The sequence below is a fragment of the Lissotriton helveticus genome, chromosome 6 (genome assembly GCF_964261635.1).
Source record: "Lissotriton helveticus chromosome 6, aLisHel1.1, whole genome shotgun sequence".
Taxonomy (NCBI): Eukaryota; Metazoa; Chordata; class Amphibia; order Caudata; family Salamandridae; genus Lissotriton; species Lissotriton helveticus.
This window is the reverse complement of record NC_136067.1, coordinates 1,409,963,951-1,409,984,989: the sequence shown is the minus strand read 5'-3', so window position 1 is coordinate 1,409,984,989 and position 21,039 is coordinate 1,409,963,951. Positions and strand designations below refer to the sequence as shown.

At 44.5% G+C, this 21,039-nt stretch overlaps 1 protein-coding gene across 2 annotated transcripts in view; it reads left to right on the top strand.

The window, feature by feature from the left end:
- Window positions 1-21,039, top strand: part of LOC144761771 (uncharacterized) — a 995,952-nt gene that overhangs the window by 253,442 nt on the left and 721,471 nt on the right. The window lies entirely within an intron of this gene.

Genomic DNA, 21,039 nt, shown 5'->3' with positions numbered 1-21,039 from the left:
TGTTTCGTTTTCTTTCAATGCAACGTATTGTTTTACTTCTGGATCTGGGTGTTGTGTTCGCTATGGGGTGGGTTCTGCATCCATTTCTGGGATGGGGGATAGGGGGTTGAAACTACTGAGTTGGAATGTTAACAGGTTGAGGGATAGGATAAAATGTGGAGTAGTGTTGCAACTGTTGAGACGCCGCTCCCCTGATGTAGTGTTATTGCAGGAGACACACTTGATCGGAAACACTTGTTACGCTATGAATCGGCGAGGATATCGTCTTGCTGTACATGCTGGGTTCACTACTGGCTCTAGTGGGGTGGGTATTCTAGTTAAGAACTCTCTCCCCCTGGAAGTAGACGACATAATCCTTGATGACAGGGGGCGTTATGCTTCTCTCACTGGTAGGTGGGAGGGGAGGACTGTCTCGCTGCTTTCTGTATATGTCCCACCTGGTCTGCAGACCACGACCTTTGCTGATTTGGTGCGGGTAGTTCTGGGGCTTCCGGATGGCATCCTGGTGATGGGTGGAGATTTCAATTCTGTTGTCTCCGGTAGGGAAGATCGGTATCCCCCCAGGGACCTCACGAGATCACAGTCTTAGTTGAGTAGCTTTCTGGAGATGCTGGGACTGATAGACTGTTGGAGGTTGATGCATCCGGGACAGGCACAATACACCTTCCACTCGGGTGCCCACGGTAGTCTCTCCAGACTAGACTATGTCTTGATGCCGGCAGCACAGGCCTCGTCAGTGAGGGAAGTTAGACATCTGGCTCGGGGTATCTCGGATCGCTCCCCACTGTGGCTCCAGATGGACGCGAGTATGGGTGCTGAGGGATGGGTGGCTCCGATTAATCCCTGGTATCTCTGTAACCCCCAAACCCCCGCTGAGTTGGTCAAGTCTCTAGATCAGTACTTTGCTGAGAATGAGGGGTCGGTGTCCTCTTCTGTTTCACTGTGGGAGGCATTTAAGACGGTTATCCGTGGACAGGCACTATCGTTAATCGCTGGTGCCAAGAAAAGCAAAAATGAGGCTGTGGTCCGCCTCGAGACCGAGATTGCTGACCTGGAAAGGGATTTGGATCTGGGTATTACTCGTGACAAGGTTCATGTCCTCAGTCTCAAACAACTTGATTATAGGGCGTTGGTAACAGATGCCGCTTTAGTTATGAGTAGAGAGCAGCGGGGACGGCTGTATGATGTGGGGGATAAGGCTGGGAAACTGATTGCGTGATTGGATAGAAAGGAGAGGGCGAGTCGTGTGGTTCCTGTGATTGAGAGACCTGATGGAGTGCGAGTAACTGACCCTGTTGAGATTGTCGAGTGTTTTGCTAAACATTTTCGTGATGTGTATTCCCCAGTCTCTGATAGACCTGAGGAAGACTCCCATTTGCTGTTGCGAGACATTGCGTTGCCTTGTCTGTCAGATTCAGATAGGGACTTGATGGACGCAGCACTTTCGGTTGACGAGGTGGCTCTCGCTATTCGCTCTGTTCGTTCGGGAAAAGTTATGGGCCCTAATGGTCTTCCCATCGAGCTTTACAAGCTGTGTCCTGACAAAATGGCGCCGTATCTTCATGATATGTTCCTAGAATCGCGAGAAATTGGCTCCCTTCCTCGTGATCAGCGTCTTGCAACCATCGTGTTGATTCATAAGGAGGGGAAGCCGCGGGATCGCTGTACGTCCTACAGGCCCTTTTCGCTTCTTAATGCGGAACCTAAGATCCTTGCAAAGTTGCTAGCAAACCGCTTGATAAAGGTAATCAGTGACTTGATTCATCCGGATCAATCTGGTTTCATTCCACACCGCAATACAGCACTGTACTTGAGGCGCTTGCATGGCATTCTCGCGAGAGCGGCGTCACTGCGTGAGCCGGCCATCTTGGCTTCCTTGGACGCTACGATGGCCTTTCATACAGTGGAATGGCCGTACCTTTGGGCTGCTCTTGCGAAGTTTAGTTTTGGCCCTGGTTTCATGGTCTGGGTGAAACTTTTGTATGAGGAACCATTGGCGCAGATTGTGGTGAATGGTCGGGTTTCTAAGTCCTTTGTTCTTGTGAGGGGTACGCGGCAGGGATGTCCATTGTCTCTGCTTCTTTTTGCCCTTGCCTTGGAGCCTCTAGCTGCCTGGTTGCGCTGGGAGCCATCGATGAGGGGTATTCAGTGGATCTGTCATGCTTGTGCCTCCGTTCCATCGTGAACCAGGGTATTAGCGCTGAATGTTGTTTTTGACGTCGGCCATTGTTTACTTACTGGGGGTTGGCAGTGGTTGGCAAAAGGAAATTGAGAAGCGAAATACGCATGTGCAAGGTTCGCGCATGCGCATTGGCCTGATGGCAATATTTAACCCCGCCCAAGACGCATAGGAAACGCTTCGCGTTTAGCCAGCTTGTGTGGATTCTCGTTCCGGGTCACGGTGACGGGCGTCCGAGGAGTTAGCGTTTACGAGTCTTTTCCGAAGCGTCGTGTGAGTTGTGAAGCGTCTTGTTTTCTATATTTGATTCCGCTTTATTGTTTCATTGTTCAGCCTTCTTAGTTATAGGTCTGTCGGCATTTTCTGCCTTTCTGCACCGTTTGAGAAGGCTGATAGTAGTGTCAGTTTCTGCTCGTGTTTATCTTGGGAGGTGCCTTGTGAGTTTAACAAGGTTCATTTCAGATGCTCGTTAGCAATATTCTGGATTCCTTTTTTTTGCCTGTTACAGGGTTGAAGCGGGTGAGTGTTATTTAAACTCAGAAACGAATATTCACTGAAGTGGTTCTTTATAATAAATAGACGTCTTATTCAACAGTATAGACAACCTGGTGTGGTCCTCCGTTCTTTTGTGTATTATTTCCTCCTGGCATTCCTGCAGCTCCTCAGTATTCTACAGGTATCTAAGTCTCCTAAGATTCGCATATTTAGAGCAGTATGGGGAGGGTTTGTTGGTTATAACACTTTGTTTCTTTTACTTCAGCTCCAGGTTAGAGAAGACAGAAAGGCACTTCTCCCATTTCTGAAGACTGAGGAAAGCTGTGTTCCTCCCCCTCTATCCTTGTTTTGTTCCCCTGTTTCCCTGTTTCCCCCTTTTCACTACTTGGGGGTTAGTGTGCTATCCTGACTCCCGTGGGTGATAGGGGTGAGGCAGGGAGGTTGTCATCGAAGCTCCAGGACACTCCTGAGACAACAGATGCGTGCATTACAAAACGCGAAGCCTTACATACATTTGTCTCCCGAGTGTAATGGACCTCACTTTAGAGGACGTGGCCAGTATGGTGGGGAATCTCCAAAGGGAAACCCAAAACCTAGCAGAGAAAGTTGAAGCTTTACGCATCACTAGAGAGGAAGGGGCTAGCGCCAACGCACAAGTAGTCCAAGTCGTAACACCGCATACTATTCCCTTAGCTCCCCCTGAACGATTTTATGGCGACCCATCTAAATGTGCTGCTTTTCTTACTCAATGCCAATTACATTTTTTGTGCAAGGCCTCGTGTTTCCCGAATGACCAAGCTAAAGTAGCATTTGTTCTTTCATACTTGGGGGGTTCCGCTGCAAATTGGACCATACCTTTAATCGAAAAAGACGATCCCTTGTTATTGAATTATAACACCTTTAGACGTGAACTACGGAAAATGTTTGATAAGCATACATTTACACATGCAGCGGACACAGAGCTGTTGAACCTGAAGCAGGGATCTAAAGATCTCATTACTTATATCTCTACCTTTAACAGACTAGTGGTAGAGGCAGATTGGCCCCCAGAGAAACGCTGTGCTCTTTTTTATAAAGGCCTGCGTGATGAACTAAAGGATGCCCTGGCACATCTAGTAGACCCTCCTGCTACTTGTCCTGAATTGATAGATCGTGTTGTAAAATTAGATCATAGATTAGGAGAGAGACGTAAGGATCGGGTACGATATGAGTTTCCTAGATTAGGAACTAAAGAGAATAAAAGAAATGAAACAGAAGTTAAGGTAGACGACTCTGAGCCCATGCAAATAGGCAGCATTAAAGGACCCCTGAGTGAAGCCGAAAAACAAAGACGTCGTGAACATAAATTGTGTCTTTATTGCGGCAGGGCTGGACATTTTTTGAGGGAATGCCCTGTGAAACCAAAACGGTTCCGCAAGTCGGAAAACTAGTTGACCCGAAGGTAACGGAGACCGCACCATCGGGTCCTTCCAGCCACATGGTCTCTTCATTGTTAAGTAATGATGGACTTTTTTTGTCTCCTCAAACATATCTTGGTCTACAAACTCTATATCACAAGCCATCATGATAGATTCCGGGGCTTCCAGTAATTTTATGGACAGACGATGGGCCACTGCCCATGGCATTCCTGACATACTAAAGAAAAGTATGGAAGAAGTATATACTATTGATGGCAGCCCATTGAAATCTGGACCTATCACCCATTCTACCCTCCCTCTGGAATTATGTGTTACCGCTACTCATTGGGATATTCTCTCCTTTGATTTAATTGAATCACCTCAGTTCCCTGTGGTATTGGGGCTTCCCTGGCTGCGTTTGCATAATCCCATAATCGATTGGCAACAAGCTCAGATCTCCTTTAGTAAGGAGTGCATTGAACACCTTCATGAAGATAGTTGTGAGCAGCTCAGGACTATGAGTTCCAGTTCTAAATCACCTAGGCAACAAACTTTCACTGCAGTCTCTCCCACGGTGGGGGTTCCGGATACTGTAGACCAACCTGACATTGACTTGCCTCCGGAGTATCAAGAGTTTAGTGCAGTCTTTGACAAGGAGCAAGCTACCATCCTGCCCCCTCATAGGGTATATGACTGCCGTATAGATTTGCAGCCTGGAGCCCGTATACCTACAAGCAGAGTATACTCATTAACAGAAAAAGAAAACCTCTATTTGAGAGAGTATCTTGATACCATGTTAGAGATGGGATATATACGGCCATCTAGATCTCCTGCTTCATCTGCCCTGTTTTTTATCCCTAAACGGGAGGGGGGCCTACGTTGCTGCATTGACTATAGATCTTTGAATAGTATTACGATCAAGAACAGGTACCCTTTACCACTCATCTCCTCTTTGTTAGACCAGATTAAAGACGCTGAATGGTTCACGAAATTAGATCTACGTGGAGCCTACCATCTTGTTCGCGTCAAAGAAGGAGATGAGTGGAAAACTGAGTTTTGTACCAAGTTTGGCTTATTCGAGTACTTAGTCATGCCCTTTGGGCATTGCAACGCTCCCTCCGCCTTTCAGTATTTCATTAATGAAGTACTGAAAGATTATCTGGACAAGAGTGTCATTGCCTACATAGACGACCTACTCATCTATTCTAAAAGTTTGAAGGAACACGTTTCACATGTGAAAGAGGTGTTAGGTGCCCTACAGAAGAATTATCTTTTCTGTAAATTGGATAAATGTTTTTTCCATCGTCATCAGGTCGCCTTTTTGGGGTATATAGTGTCATCTCAAGGCTTAAGCATGGACCCCCAGAAAATCAATGCGGTGTTGCAATGGCCGCCTCCTAAGAACGTAAAAGAAGTGCAGCAATTTATAGGGTTTTCCAACTTCTATAGACGCTTTATCCATTGTTTCTCAGATGTTGTTGCCCCTATTACCCGTCTGTTGAGAAAGGGCGTCTCCTTTTGTTGGTCGGACGACGCCGACATCACCTTCAACACCTTGAAGACGGCTTTCACACAAGCCCCCATATTGACACATCCCGATCCCAAGAGTCCTTTTGTTGTGGAGGTAGATGCCTCTCAAGTGGCAGTTGGAGGTGTTTTGTCGCAGGCGGATGCTAAAACGGGGGAATTACACCCAGTGGCTTATTATTCCCATAAATTAACGCCTGCGGAAACTAATTATGCAGTGGGAGAAAGAGAACTCCTTTCTATTAAGAAAGTTCTGGAAGAATGGCGACAGTATCTGTTGGGCACTCATCATACTGTGACTGTATTGACTGATCACCGTAACTTACAGTACCTCAAGACTGCTAAGGCTTTGTCCATGAGACAATTGAGATGGACACAGTTTTTTAGCGAATATGATTTTGTTATTCATTTCAGGGCAGGAAGACAGAACGGGAAGGCAGATGCATTGTCACGTTTAGGGTTTGAGCCTTGTCCCCTTGATGACAAGCCCCCTTGTATCTTAGAGCCCCAAAAGTTCATAGGGGCGCTCACCAGGGAAGAAGACTTCATACAGCGAGTTAAACACGCTCAACAGGACCCCTCCATCCAATCTATGTTGGCACAACATTCTTCTCTTGTCAAATCAGGTTTACATTACATACAGGGGGGGTTGTTTGTCCCTACCTTACCTCTGCAGAGACTAGTGTTGGAATGGTGCCATTCCCATGGGGTCGCGGGACATCCTGGACAGAAGAGAACACTAGAACTAGTGAAGAGATATTGTTGGTGGCCTTGCATGGCCAGTGATGTACAGCAATTTGTGAAAACCTGTCACGTCTGCGCCCAGGGAAAGGTGTCACATGAGGGACTAGTGGGTCTTTTACTTCCTATCCCTACTCCTCCTGCTCCTTGGCATTCGGTCTCCATGGACTTCATAGTAGAGTTGCCTTGTACTAAGGAAGGGAATACCACTCTCCTTGTTGTAGTAGACCTGTTCACCAAGGCAGCTCATTTCATCCCTATGAAGAATCTACCCACATCCGTTGTATTGGCAAAGGTTTTTCTACAGAACGTGGTCAGGTTACATGGATTACCTTCTGTATTGATTACTGACAGAGGAACACAATTTGTCTCACGCTTCTGGAGACAACTTTGTAAGACCTTGGGTATTGATGTGCGTCTCTCCTCTAGTCATCACCCACAAACAGACGGACAAACAGAGAGGGTGAATCAATGTTTTGAGCAATTCCTTAGATGCCAATATTTGCAAGATCAAAAGGAGTGGGATGAGTTGGTTTGGTTGGCTGAAATGTCCTACAACAATAGCCATCAATTTTTGACCTTGTACACTCCCTTTTATGGATCATATGGATTCCATCCTAGACTCCTGCCCTTCTCTCCTTTAAAACCCTGTGATACTCCAGCAGTACAAGATCTCATAGCCCACCTTCAGATAGTCCATTCCAAAATCCAGGACAATCTCGATAGAGCTAAAACGGAGTATAAGAGAAAAGCCGATGCACATAGACGTCCAGAACCAACCTATAAAAAGGATGACAAAGTATGGCTTTCCACCAAATATCTGACTTTGAAAGGTACATGCAAATTCAAGCCCAAATATGTGGGTCCTTTCTCTATTCTACAAGTTATCAATCCGGTGGCTATGAAATTGTGTTTACCACCTGCTATGAAAATACATCCAGTGTTTCACGTATCTTTCCTTAAACCAGTTGTGCCTGGCACTCGACTTCCCCCGGTCCCTCTTCCTACCTTGATTGATGACAGTGAGGAATATGAGGTGGGAGCTATCGTTAACTCCAGAAGGGTACGCCGTCGCCTCCAATATCTTGTGCATTGGAAGGGGTATGGAGTGGAGGAACGCTCATGGGAACCGGCTAGTAATGTACATGCTCCCCGGTTGGTGAGAGCATTCCACATACGCTACCCGTACAAGCCCAAACCGGTGGGGGGTGTTATGGGAGGGGTGTTCTGTCATGCTTGTGCCTCCGTTCCATCGTGAACCAGGGTATTAGCGCCGAATGTTGTTTTTGACGTCGGCCATTGTTTACTTACTGGGGGTTGGCAGTGGTTGGCAAAAGGAAATTGAGAAGCGAAATACGCATGCGCAAGGTTCGCGCATGCGCATTGGCCTGATGGCAATATTTAAACCCGCCCAAGACGCATAGGAAACGCTTCGCGTTTAGCCAGCTTGTGTGGATTCTCGTTCCGGGTCACGGTGACGGGCGTCCGAGGAGTTAGCGTTTACGAGTCTTTTCCGAAGCGTCGTGTGAGTTGTGAAGCGTCTTGTTTTCTATATTTGATTCCGCTTTATTGTTTCATTGTTCAGCCTTCTTAGTTATAGGTCTGTCGGCATTTTCTGCCTTTCTGCACCGTTTGAGAAGGCTGATAGTAGTGTCAGTTTCTGCTCGTGTTTATCTTGGGAGGTGCCTTGTGAGTTTAACAAGGTTCATTTCAGATGCTCGTTAGCATTATTCTGGATTCCTTTTTTTTGCCTGTTACAGGGTTGAAGCGGGTGAGTGTTATTTAAACTCAGAAACGAATATTCACTGAAGTGGTTCTTTATAATAAATAGACGTCTTATTCAACAGTATAGACAACCTGGTGTGGTCCTCCGTTCTTTTGTGTATTATTTCCTCCTGGCATTCCTGCAGCTCCTCAGTATTCTACAGGTATCTAAGTCCCCTAAGATTCGCATATTTAGAGCAGTATGGGAAGGGTTTGTTGGTTATAACACTTTGTTTCTTTTACTTCAGCTCCAGGTTAGAGAAGACAGAAAGGCACTTCTCCCATTTCTGAAGACTGAGGAAAGCTGTGTTCCTCCCCCTCTATCCTTGTTTTGTCCCCCTGTTTCCCTGTTTCCCCCTTTTCACTACTTGGGGGTTAGTGTGCTATCCTGACTCCCGTGGGTGATAGGGGTGAGGCAGGGAGTTTGTCATCGAAGCTCCAGGACACTCCCGAGACAACAGGTGCGTGCATTACAGGATCCCAGAATTTGAGGATCACATATCGCTCTATGCAGACGACATTTTGTTGTACCTCACGTCGCCTCGAAGGTCGTTGAATGTATTGTTTGATGTTCTAAACTCGTTCGGTAGGAACTCCAGCCTTGTGATTAATTGTACCAAGTCCTGCGTGCATGTGCACTCGGGTGACATCCCTCCTTTACCGCGCGGGTGTCCCATCCAGGTGACGCAGATGGGATTTAAGTATCTTGGGGTCTTTATAACATTAGACCCCGTGGTTCGCTACGATCGTAATCTGCTTCCTCCGGCTCCAACGGTTAAAATCTGATTTGTAGGCTGGCGCATGTTGCCGCTATCCCCCCTCGGGCGTGCAGCTCTTTTCAAAAAGATGTCCTTGCCGCGATTTTTATACGCGCTCCAGAATACGTTTGATGTAATTCCGGTGAGCTATTTTCGGGAGGTGGAGAGTTTGCAGAGGCGGTTGATATGGGATGGGCGTTCACGTATTGCCCGCGCCAAGCTGACGCTTCCCTGGTATGATGGCGGTATCGCACTTCCGGATATCAGGCGATATTATTGGGCCTCTCAGCTGGGAGCGATCAATCATTGAATGTATGGTCCAGCGTTAAATCCTGCGTTCGAGATGGATAAGTGGCTGCTACCGGGTGGGGATTATAACAGGGCGCTTTACTCCAAATCTGCTGGAGGGAAACTTTCGAGACCCACTAAGATAGCGGTATGAGTGTGGCACTGTGCGAATGCAGCAATGGGATGGAGGGATCGACTGACCCGGGCGACCCCGCTCTATGCGTCTGAAAGATTGGGTAGCCTGTGGAAGACAAAAGGATTTGAGAAGTGGGATATGATTGGTATTTCTAGGGTGAGTGATCTCTGGGTCAAGGGCAGGATTAAGACTTTTGAGGCGCTGAAGGTAGAATATAAGCTGAGTGACAGGGAATTCTTCCGTTATGCACAGATTCACCACGCATTGAGTTCGGTCTTTCCTGAGGGTATTGACATCCCGGAATCATCCCCACTTGAAGATCGGGTGCTTGATGGCTATGTGCCCGACAGCACTATTTCTTTGATATATAAGAAATTGATCAACGATCGAGCGGACCTGTTGGCGCAACTCAGGGAGGTCTGGACCAGTGACGGTTTAGAGTTGGATGACGAGGACTGGCAATCGGTGATATCCTCACCTAAGGAGGTCGCGATTCCGGCCCGTCTCCGACTCGTCCAGCTTAAGATCCTGCATCGGATTTACGTGACTGGCCCTCGCCTGATTCGTATGGGTTATTCTGTGGATGGGTTGTGTAAGCGTGGTTGTGGTTTAATTGGTACTTTCCTCCATATAATTTGGGAGTGCCCGGAGGTGGTTGTGTTCTGGAATCGAGTGCATGCTGTAATGGAGGAGGTCACGGGTGTTGCGCTGTCGCCTGAGGCCAGGCGTTGTCTGTTGAAAGTATGGGAACCGAATGACTATGATGTGGCGCAGACGCAGTGGGCGACCCTTGGGAATATAATTGCCAAAAGAGATATTGCGCAGTTGTGGGGTTCCCAGAGGCCGCCCACGGTCTCGGCATGGAAGGAGAACATGGACTGGTGTATGTTTAGAGAAAAGACGGTCTATGTGGCATGGGGAAGACTTAAGAAATGGGGTAAAATCTGTGGTCAATGGAACTCCTACCGTGGAGATATATGCACACCTCCCCTTGCAGATATTCCGGATGTTCCTCTTTCCCCCTGACCCAACATTCCTAGTATTGTTTAGCTTCTATGTTTTTTGATTCTGGTTTCTCTCCCTGCCCCCCCCGCACTAATGATTCTTTGTATTATATTGTACTGCACTTTCCCTCTTCCTTGAACACATATCCTACTGTACTGCTTTTATTGCCTTGTCTGTTTGTTCTTTATTAATAATAAAAAGAGTTACAAAAAAAACCAAAAAACGCAACAAATTACCAAACAATAATGTGACATAACATACCACATAACACAACATGACCTATCAGACCATAACAACCTAACTTGCAGCACAATCATCTGGATAGAATGCAAACCACAGTGCAGACACGTACTAAGAGCACGGACGTGAAGGCACAGCCAGCCTAGATTAGCTCTGACATATGATGCTCTCTGAAAGCAGAAGGGAAGAAGGTTTTACAAAGCCTTGGCTCTTCCGGTCTGTTGTCCACTCACTAGCTGAATGTGGCACGCCGCACGTAAGTTGTACATCTGAAGTAGGTTCATGGGGTCAAACATGCAAACGATGCAACAAACACATTTCCTTAAATTCCTGAGGGAAAAACAGAAGCTATCGGGAGACCATGTGCTAAGAAACCCGCTGTGTTGAATTAAGACACTTTGCTGTCCCGGGTTATGTGAGCTGCAAGTAATAAATGGAGGTTCTGCCAGGAGGGGTCAAAACACAAAACATACACAGTTCTATCGTAGGGCGTTTACAGAAGAATGAGGTAGAATCCAGACTGCACAGCCTTGGTATTTAGCATCCGACCTTCGAAAGCGCCGGAGCCAGGCTTCTGAGAAAACTCCCTTGCACTTATATTGTCACTGTCCATCTGGAAGTCCTCTACCCCCCCTGATTTCGATCTTGCTGTTACCCTTAATTTCTCCCTCACTGTCATTTCCTGATTTTGACCTCACTATAACCCACTGATCTCTACATCACTACCTCCTCCCTTTTCCTTCAAGGTCTTCCTCTGATTTCTAACTCATAGTCACTTACTGATTTCTTTATCACTGTCAGGCCCTCATTCCTCTAACAGGCACCCCGATGTCTATCTTTCTGTCACACGCGGATTTCTCTTCCGACTACTAGGACGCGATTCCTCTCAGTGTCACCCCGATTGCTATCTCATTGTCACCCTGGATTTCCCTTCCCTTACGACCGCCAGGCCCTGTCTCCTGCTGCTATCACCACAATGTCAAAGTCTCTGTCTTGTCCTGCTATTAATGAGTCGCACCCTGCTCCTTGATTGGCATGTCACTTTCCCCGCTGGTGCCGCGTGCCACCACCTGATTTATTTGTAACCCAAAGGAGTTAGGTCCTTATTGGATGTGGACAAGGCTGAACCATTTATAATTGCAAAAAACACACAAATGCCTAGACCACTCTTTTTTTAAAAAGAACAAAAACAATTAATGAAGGTCAAGAATACTCTTTATTGAATTCTGACCTGGTAGTTATATTTTATACCTTTGACTTCTTTTTTTACTTTCAAAGTTTTTTTTACATATATATTCATTAGCAAAAATAGGGCAAACTGTACATATATTTACAATACGATACAAACCAATTCATAAACCAAACATGTCACAATATATCTACACAAACTCAAAAAAACATCATAACAACAAAAAACACATTAAATTGATGTGTATTTGATCTCAATAAATAAGAGACAAAATCAAAAGGAGGAAAAGAAAGGTAGGAAGGAAGGAGAGCATAAGGACTGGAGTCAAATGAATGATACTCTTTCATGATGTTAAAGCTAACAAATAGTTCTTGTAAGTAAATTATTCCTTCAAATGTGCCTCCAAGTATGCCTGTGCCTCCAAGTATGCCGACGCGTTTCGATTACAGGAAACCAGTTCCTGGAATCTCATCAGGGCCTTTTTTATTTTGTCTGTATGATGTAGACAACAAAACAATAACGTTTTGTGTTTAAAAATCTCATTGTTCATCTCCATTCCAGTTACACAAATAGCCAATGCAATAGCTCTGACTTAAGACTACATACCAGATTTTGGAGGTGGACTGTGAAAGATTGTCTTGTTGTACTCGGAAATATTTCTTTCTTTGAACCCAAATGTTTTAGAGGTGTGAGGAGCGGGGGGCAGAAAATGCGCAGTGTAAATTATTCAAACCTAGAGCCTATCTAGCCTCATGTAAAAGCCGTTATGTGGCCTACCTTTGTATTCGTTGTTGGCAGATTCCCTTCTGATTCTTCGCGTTATATGTGGAGTTTACTCAACACATGTACACTTTCAAACACTCCATGTCGTAAAACTAAAGAGCTGCAAAACATTTAAAAACGTTTCAATGCTGCTGTGCTGCCTATCAAACAATTCTAGCTTATTGGAGGGCTCCATAGGAGCAATCTGGCCCTTACCTGATCATCTAGAGTGATTTAAAAGGCGTTTTTCTGCCACACACGATCGAGTACTGTAAGAAACAAAAGGGGAACACTGTGACCCCTTTGGGTAGCGCGCTACTCAAGCTGGTTCTACCAAAATTCTAGCAAAGCGCTTACCTGTTTCTCGAGTAACTCTGGATGTAACACACGTCCCGGTCGATCTTCAACAAAGATGGCCGCTCGTTTTGTGGGCGTGCTTTATGTCATGCTCAGACCCGAGGATTGTGGTACTTGTAGTGAAATCTATCTTTTTCAATGAAAATCCCCGATAGCAGTGTGGGAAATGGATGAAAGGTGTGTGTGGCTGGAGAAATGTTGCAGGCTAGTTGTGTATTTATTCATAAATCCCAAGGACATGTTGTGTTTGCGCTTGCCTTGTAGGCCTACCACTTAAATTGCAGTGTGTAAATTGAAGGGAGTCCTGTGCGTGGTGGCTAGTGCCTTAATCCGCGCAGCCCCATGGTCACCATAATTCATTAAGAAAGAGGGATCAAACCCTAAAATTAAAAGCTGAAGGTCAGTGGTCACTAACTGCCAACTCGGTCCAAATGAAGACAAAATTTCATAGTCTTGCAACCCTGTCTGAGTGCTATTGAATTTAAGAATAAGGTACGCTTCCCTTTGTAAAAGGACTCTTTCCACATCGAGACAGCGATTGGTTTGCTTGGCCGTGAACAGAATAGACCATTTGAAGTCATGTTCATCGTGGCCTTTCTCGACAAAGTGCTTTACCATGGGTGCGGTCATGACTTTCTTCTTGATGCATGAGCGATGTTGGCTGATTCACATATTTACCTGTTGGCTTGTTTTGCCAATGTAAATCATCATGCAAGGGCACTGTATCACATAGATTACATGCTTAGTTCTGCCATTTGAGAAATCCAGATGTTTCCATTTTATTCCTGAATGGCAAAATTCTTTCCCTTAGATGGTATTGGGACATGCCACACAATTACCACATTTATGATGGCCCTCGATAGGTTTCATGTTCCACTGAGTTAGCAAGTCATTTTTGGGTTTTGGCACTGTGATATCAGCCCTGGTTATTTGTTGCCCTATGCTCTGGTTTTTCTTGTAAGCAATTATTGGTTTCTGAAAGGTACAATCTAGACCTTCCAACAAGTGCCAATTCTTCAATACAGCCTGTCTCATTTTGTGTGTATCTGGACAAAAAGTTGTTACACACACTAATTTGTCAAGTGCTGCTCGCTTTTTTACTTGGAGGAGGCATTCACGGGGCGTAAAGCGTGCTCTTTTAAAAGAATGTTTAAGCATTTTTTTGGGGTAACCGCGCTGTTTCATGTCCATACAAAAATTTTGGGCATGGACATCAAACTGGCACAAATCTGAGCAATTTCTCCTTATTCGCAACAGTTGGTCATAAGGCAAATTTGCCTTAAGATTTCTAGGATGTGCACTTCTATGGTGCAAAATGGTGTTCCTATCTGTTGACTTTTTGTATAGAGATGTCTGTAATTGTCCCTGGAAACATGTCAGTTCCACATCCAGAAATGTCATTTTAGTAGTGCTGAAATCTATGGAAAATTGTATGTCTCTATGGCAAGCATTTTACCACTCATGGAATGCCACTAGATCTGCCTGGCTCCCCTGCCACAGGAGCCAGACATCATCTATATAGCGGTACCACTGTGTGATGTTTTGTTTGTACGGATTGTTGGTTTCTACAAATTTGTCTTCATACTGTGCCATGAAGAGGACTGCCATCTCAGGGGCATAAGGACAACCCATGGCAGTCCCCTTCATTTGCATGAAAAACTCACCATTGAAGGTGAAATAATTCTTTCTCAGTGCGATTTCAGCAAGCTTCAAAATAAAACAAGTGGGCACCCTGTGGGGTCTTTCTCTTTTGTCCAAATAGAGTTCCATCACCTCCAACGCTTCTTCCTGCGGGATTTGCGTATAGAGGGATATGACGTCCATCGTTGCCATAATCTGTAGCTCGGGGTCAAAGTGAGTACCTTCCACTTTCAACAGGAAGTCAGTAGTGTCTTTAAGGTATGATTTTACCTCACTAAGAAATGGCCTTAGAAAAAAATCAACATATTTCGCAATAGGTTCGAGACAAGAGTCACATCCCGAAACTATCGGGCGGCCTGGGAGATCTTTAAGATGTTTATGTATCTTCGGCAGAAGATATAGGACGGGAGTCCTAGGGAATTTCTAGTTTGTTGATGGATGATAACAATACCTGCTCAAAAGCCAATACTTGTTTGGGAATATTGTTGAAGGGAACAAAGGTAGATTTATTTCCTGTTGTTTCCGTATTCTCAATTGATGGTACACTAGCAAAACATGCTTTCAATCTCACTTTTCTACAAAATTCGATAGCTTCGAGTTTAAGCTTTGTGAAGTCTGTTTTTTACTGATCACAAATTTAAGACCCAGATTCAAAACTGACTCTTCTTCGGCAGATAAAACTCTTGTTGACAGATTAACAACAGTACTTGGACCACCTACGATTTGTAGAACCGGTTCCTCGTCCTCATTTCCTATGGTACCTTGTATCGCGGCTTGGGTTGTTGGCCTTGGTCTAAAAAAGTAACCCCTTTCTTTTTATTATTTCTATTGTCCGATCCAGATGAATCTGATGAGGACGTGTCAGAGAAGGTTGTAAATCTATTTCTAGATCGACCTTGGTAGTTCGTGAGTGCCCTACGTGAATCAGGCTGAGTATAATAATTGTCTTTCAAGAACGGGTAGACCTGTTCAATTTTAAAAGCTTTGATGTCTTTTTCGTATTTTGCACTCTTGTCGTTGATTGTGTTGTCTCTAAAGACCTGGATGTCTTTTTCAATCTTCTCAAGGAGCGACTTGGCGTCGGTGACCACCTGGCTATTCTGTATAGCTTGTGTGAGTTCAACTATCTCTTCTTCTTCTTTCCGGCACAGTCTTTGAGCAGTTTCAATCGTATGGACCAGAGGTCACGACTGCATTTAGTGTTGATATAACTAAAGCCTTTTCTATAGTCACTATCTTCAGTGAAAATCACAGGAACATTCTTCACCTGAAGACCCCAATGGAGTGTACCTCCCTTTAAATGCTTCAGGAGAAAATGTCCATGTGACTCCGTTCTGACGTGTTTTTTGTGTAGTCTGATCAATTTCTCAGATTCGTTCTGCTGTTTGGCATTGGTACTCAGGGCAACTGATGCGAAAGGAGATGAAGCAATCAAATTTTGAATATGACTTTCACTGAAGGACACCATCTTGCACCATAGAAGTGCACATCCTAGAAATCTTAAGGCTAATTTGCCTTATGGCCAACTGTTGCGAATAAGGAGAAATTGCTCAGATTTGTGCCAGTTTGATGTCCATGCCCAAAATGTTTGTATGGACATGAAACAGCGCGGTTACCCCAAAAAATTGCTTAAACATTCTTTTAAAAGAGCACGCTTTACGCCTCCTCCAAGTAAAAAAGCGAGCAGCACTTGACAAATTAGTGTGTGTAACAACTTTTTGTTCAGATACACACAAAATGAGACAGGCTGTATTGAAGAATTGGCACTTGTTGGAAGGTCTAGAGTGTCCCTTTCCGAAACCAATATTTGCTTACAAGAAAAACCAGAGCATAGGGCAACAATTAATCAGGGCTGATATCACAGGGCCAAGCCCCAAAAATGACTTGCTAACTCAGTGGAACATGAAACCTATCGAGGGCCATCATAAATGTGGTAATTGTGTGGCATGTCCCAATACCATCGAAGGGAAAGAATTTTGCCATTCAGGAATAAAATGGAAACATCTGGATTTCTTAAATTGCAGAACTAAGCATGTAATCTATGTGATACAGTTCCCTTGGATGATGATTTACATTCGCAAAACAAGCCAACAGGTAAATATGCGAATCAGCCAACATCGCTCACGCATCAAGAAGAAAGTCATGACCGCACCCATGGTAGAGCACTTTGTCGGGAAAGGCCACGATGAACATGACTTCAAATGGTCTATTCTGTTCACGGCCAAGCAAACCAATCGCTGTCTCGATGTGGAAAAAGTCCTTTTACAAAGGGAAGCGTACCTTATTCTTAAATTCAATAGCACTCAGACAGGGTTGAATAACCTATCTGAAGTTGCAAGACTATGAAATTTCGTATTCATTTGGACCGAGTTGGTAGTTAGTGACCACTGACCTTCAGCTTTTAATTTTAGGGTTTGAGCCCTCTTTCTTAATGAATTACGGTGACCATGGGGCTGCGCGGATGAAGGCACTAGCCACCACGCACAGGACTCCCTTCAATTTACACACTGCAATTTAAGTGGTAGGCCTACAAGGCAGGCGCAAACACAACATGTCCTTGGGATTTATGAATAAATACACGACTAGCCTGCAGCATTTCTCCAGCCACACACACCTTTGATCCATTTCCCACACTGCTATCGGGGATTTTCATTGAAAAAGATAGATTTCACTACAAGTACCACAATCCTCGGGTCTGAGCATGACATAAAGCACGCCCACAAAACGAGCTGCCATCTTTGTTGAAGATCGACCGGGACGTGTGTTACATCCAGAGTTACTCGAGAAACAGGTAAGCGCTTTGCTAGAATTTTGGTAGAACCAGCTTGACTAGCGCGCTACCCAAAGGGTTCACAATATTCCCCTTTTGTTTCTTACAGTACTCGATTGTGTGTGGCAGAAAAACACTGTTTAAATCACTCTAGATGATCAGGTAAGGGCCAGATTGCTCCTATGAAGCCCTCCAATAAGCTAGAATTGTTTGATAGGCAGGACAGAAGCATTGAAACGTTTTTAAATGTTTTGCAGCTCTGTAGTTTTACGACATGGAGTGTTTGAAAGTGTACATGTGTTGAGGAAACTCCACTTATAACGCGAAGAATCAGAAGGGAATCTGCCAACAACGAATACAAAGGCAGGCCACATAACGGCTTTTACATGAGGTTAAATATGCTCTAGGTTTGAATAATTTACACTGCGCATTTTCTTAACAGCCCCTTGCTCCTCACACCTCTAAAACGTTTGGGTTCAAAGAAAGAAATATTTCAGAGTACAACAAGACAATCTTTCACAGTCCTCCGCCAAAATCTGGTATGTAGTCTTAAGTCAGATATATTGCATTGGCTATTTGTGTAACTGGAATGGAGATGAACAATGAGATTTTTAAACACAAAACTTTATTGTTTTGTTGTCTACATCATACAGACAAACGAAAAAAGGCCCTGATGAGATTCCAGGAACTGGTTTCCTGTAATCAAAACGCGTCTGCATACTTGGAGGCACAGGCATAGTTGGAGGCACATTTGAAGGAATAATTTACTTTAACATCATGAAAGAGTATCATTAATTTGACTCCGGTCCTTATGCTCTCCTTCCTTCCTGCCTTTCTTTTCCTCCTTTTGATTTTGTCTCTTATTTATTGAGATCAAGTACACATCAATTTAATGTGTTTTTTGTTGTTATGATGTTTTTTTTGAGTTTGTGTAGATATATTGTGACTTGTTTGGTTTATGAATTGGTTTGTATAGTATTGTAAATATATGTACAGTTTGTCCTATTTTTGCTAATGAATATATATGTAAAAAACTTTGAAAGTAAAAAAAGAAGTCAAAGGTATCAAATATAACTACCAGGTCAGAATTCAATAAAGAGTATTCTTGACCTTCATTAATTGTTTTGTTCTTTTTAAAAAAAGAGTGGTCTAGGCATTTGTGTGTTTTTTGCAACCACCTGATTTCTAGCACTCAGCCTTCCCAAGTCCTTAACTCAGTGCCACCCTCCGATGTCTCATGCAAGCTCCCCATCTGCTCTTGGGTTCTTTTACAGCACGCGCACCAATCACCTTCGGCCCACTGGCCACGTAACACACGGAGTGCACTGGGCACGAGGTACCCAGGTCGGTGCACAGAACCTCTCTTTAGCTGCCACACAAACACGAGGTGAAAAGCCAAAGGCATTAATCCACCACTCCACTGCAATGTTTGACAGCGAGATAGTCTTCTGTGACCAGTCGCGGCCGGCATTACTGGCGGGTGGGGGGCGGTCGCGCTGCGGTAGGGATATTGTGGAGGCGGGAGGGGTTTAATGGAAATGGAAATATATATAATAAAGTAAACTTACCGTCACTGCCGAGACTCCCGAGTCCCGACTCCCGCCGTCCTAGTTTCGAATTCCTGCAGCACTGTGCGCATCATGACTCATCAGGAAGGTGGCAGGCAGCCTCCCTCCCCCGCTGCGATGTTGATTGGTGCGGCCGCTGCCCCACTTGCGTCATTTTCTCTCTGTATGCTGCTGCATACAGAGAGAACAGGGAGAGTGGGCGGAGTTGCTCGAGGGCAGGGGGGAGCGGCTTTCCCACTGCTGTTAATACTGTCTATTTGGGCAGCCTCAGGCTGCCCAAGCAGTCAGTTGTAGTGTAGTTCCTATTATCCCAATAGGCTCTGCGCATTGGAATAATACCTTCAATAGTATAGGCCTAGACCAGACGTTAACTAGGTCTACTACTGTCGATATTAGACTTAAAGTTTTGGGTTTGCCAGCTAGCTCAGAGTTCACTAGAAACTTTCTCGAATAGGCAAGGAGGAGTTGAACCTCCCTGGATAGACAAGAAGGGATTTAGTTTCTGACAACCATAGAACATGACAACTTTGCTCTCCCCTAATCAAGAGTGTATCTCGAGAGTCGTGTGAACAAAAGGCAATTTATTTTACTCAGTCAGTACGTGCATTCTTAGTCTCATCAGATTGTAGAGAAAAGGAAGAGACGGGCGTGTTCAATAAAAGATGTTATTTATTGATCAGTCTCTTTTCTCATACAAGAGAAATGGATCGATATTATTGCAATACTTATGGTTAAGTAAAGTGCATACATTAAGAGCAGAAGTATAAAATAATACTGTAAAAACATTGATATGGTTTCTAAGCCATATGAAGGTTTAAAATGAATAAAATATATTACATACACATATACATTTGACTAATCGTACTCAACTGGTGTTTCTAACTACGCCTACCCCGTGTGCCTGACCTACGCCTAATACGTGGGCGGGAATAGAAAGTTACAGTTTAAGTTAAGTTTGTTTTTGCCAAGTGACTGACTAAAGAATTCTCTGTGAGGGGTTATTCAGTTCTGTACCTGGAATCTAGGATGGATGAGGGATGGTATCTCTCGTCTCTGGTCTCGATATTCCAGGCTGCCTGCGAGGGCTACCCGGAAGCGCCAGAGCTGGATTTTCTCGGCAGGAGAAAAACAGCGTCTCGTTCTCAGCGCGTCAGGAAGGCGGGGCTGCGCCAGCGGGGTCTGCTCTGCTCTGGGCTTCGGCAAGTCTGGCTGCTCCGATCTCGTCACCACCGCGTGTGTTTGCATAGGGCAATATCGGTAATATTTATACCTTTAAGGTGCCGAGATTGACGTAAGGATGGACATATATACGTCAATAAGGATGTCATACGACCAGGTCGTTAGCACATTCTTTTGCTGAAGTTCTCGGTGAAATCAAAACAATGGCCGCAGGGTTTTTTCCCAGGTTGTCATAGGTTTGATTTGTTTTGAGAACTCCGTATGCCTTATCAGGGGCTTGAGGAATATCGCTTGTCTAATTAGATGGCAAGCGTTATGACCTAATCAGATAACACGTTCCTGTGCCGTAGTGTGGCTTTATCAGATAACGGTTCCTGCATCATGGGGGTTTTCTGCCTCATGGGATGGCTGCTAGTTAACTTGTTAGTCTGTTAACCAGAATAGGGTCAGGAATAGGGGGATAGATACAGAACCTATAGGAATACATCACACCCACTCCACGCTAACTATGGACATATTTACTAATCTATGCATAGTAAAACATACTGTAGAGTATCGTGTATACCTTTACCACCCCAAAATACATAAATGCATTTTGAAATTATCCAATATACGGAAAAAACAGTCATATGTAAAACATGCACTCAAGCTGTAGAATAATGCTAAAGTAATCACGCATATCTATACATTATCACTAATTGGTATATGAGAATTTACACATGAAATGGCTCTTAATACAGAAAAGAAGTTCGAGACCATTTCATCACAGAATAAAATAATTATGAACAAACCAGCGGGCAGCTAATGTCTAAAGGCTATCTAAAATTAGAATTTCTAGTTCTCTAAGAATAGTTCTTACTTTAAGCAGAAGATAGTGTCCCGAAAAATTCGAAAAATATTTTGGGGCTGCTGAAAAAAAATGCTGTCCGTGAACTGGAGGGAAAATTGTTCATGGTATTTTGCTTTTCTAGTTGAAGGCCAAATTCAGGGAACGCCGTGTACGAGCTTGCTCAAAAGTCTCTATTTCTGCTCTGGTGAGAACA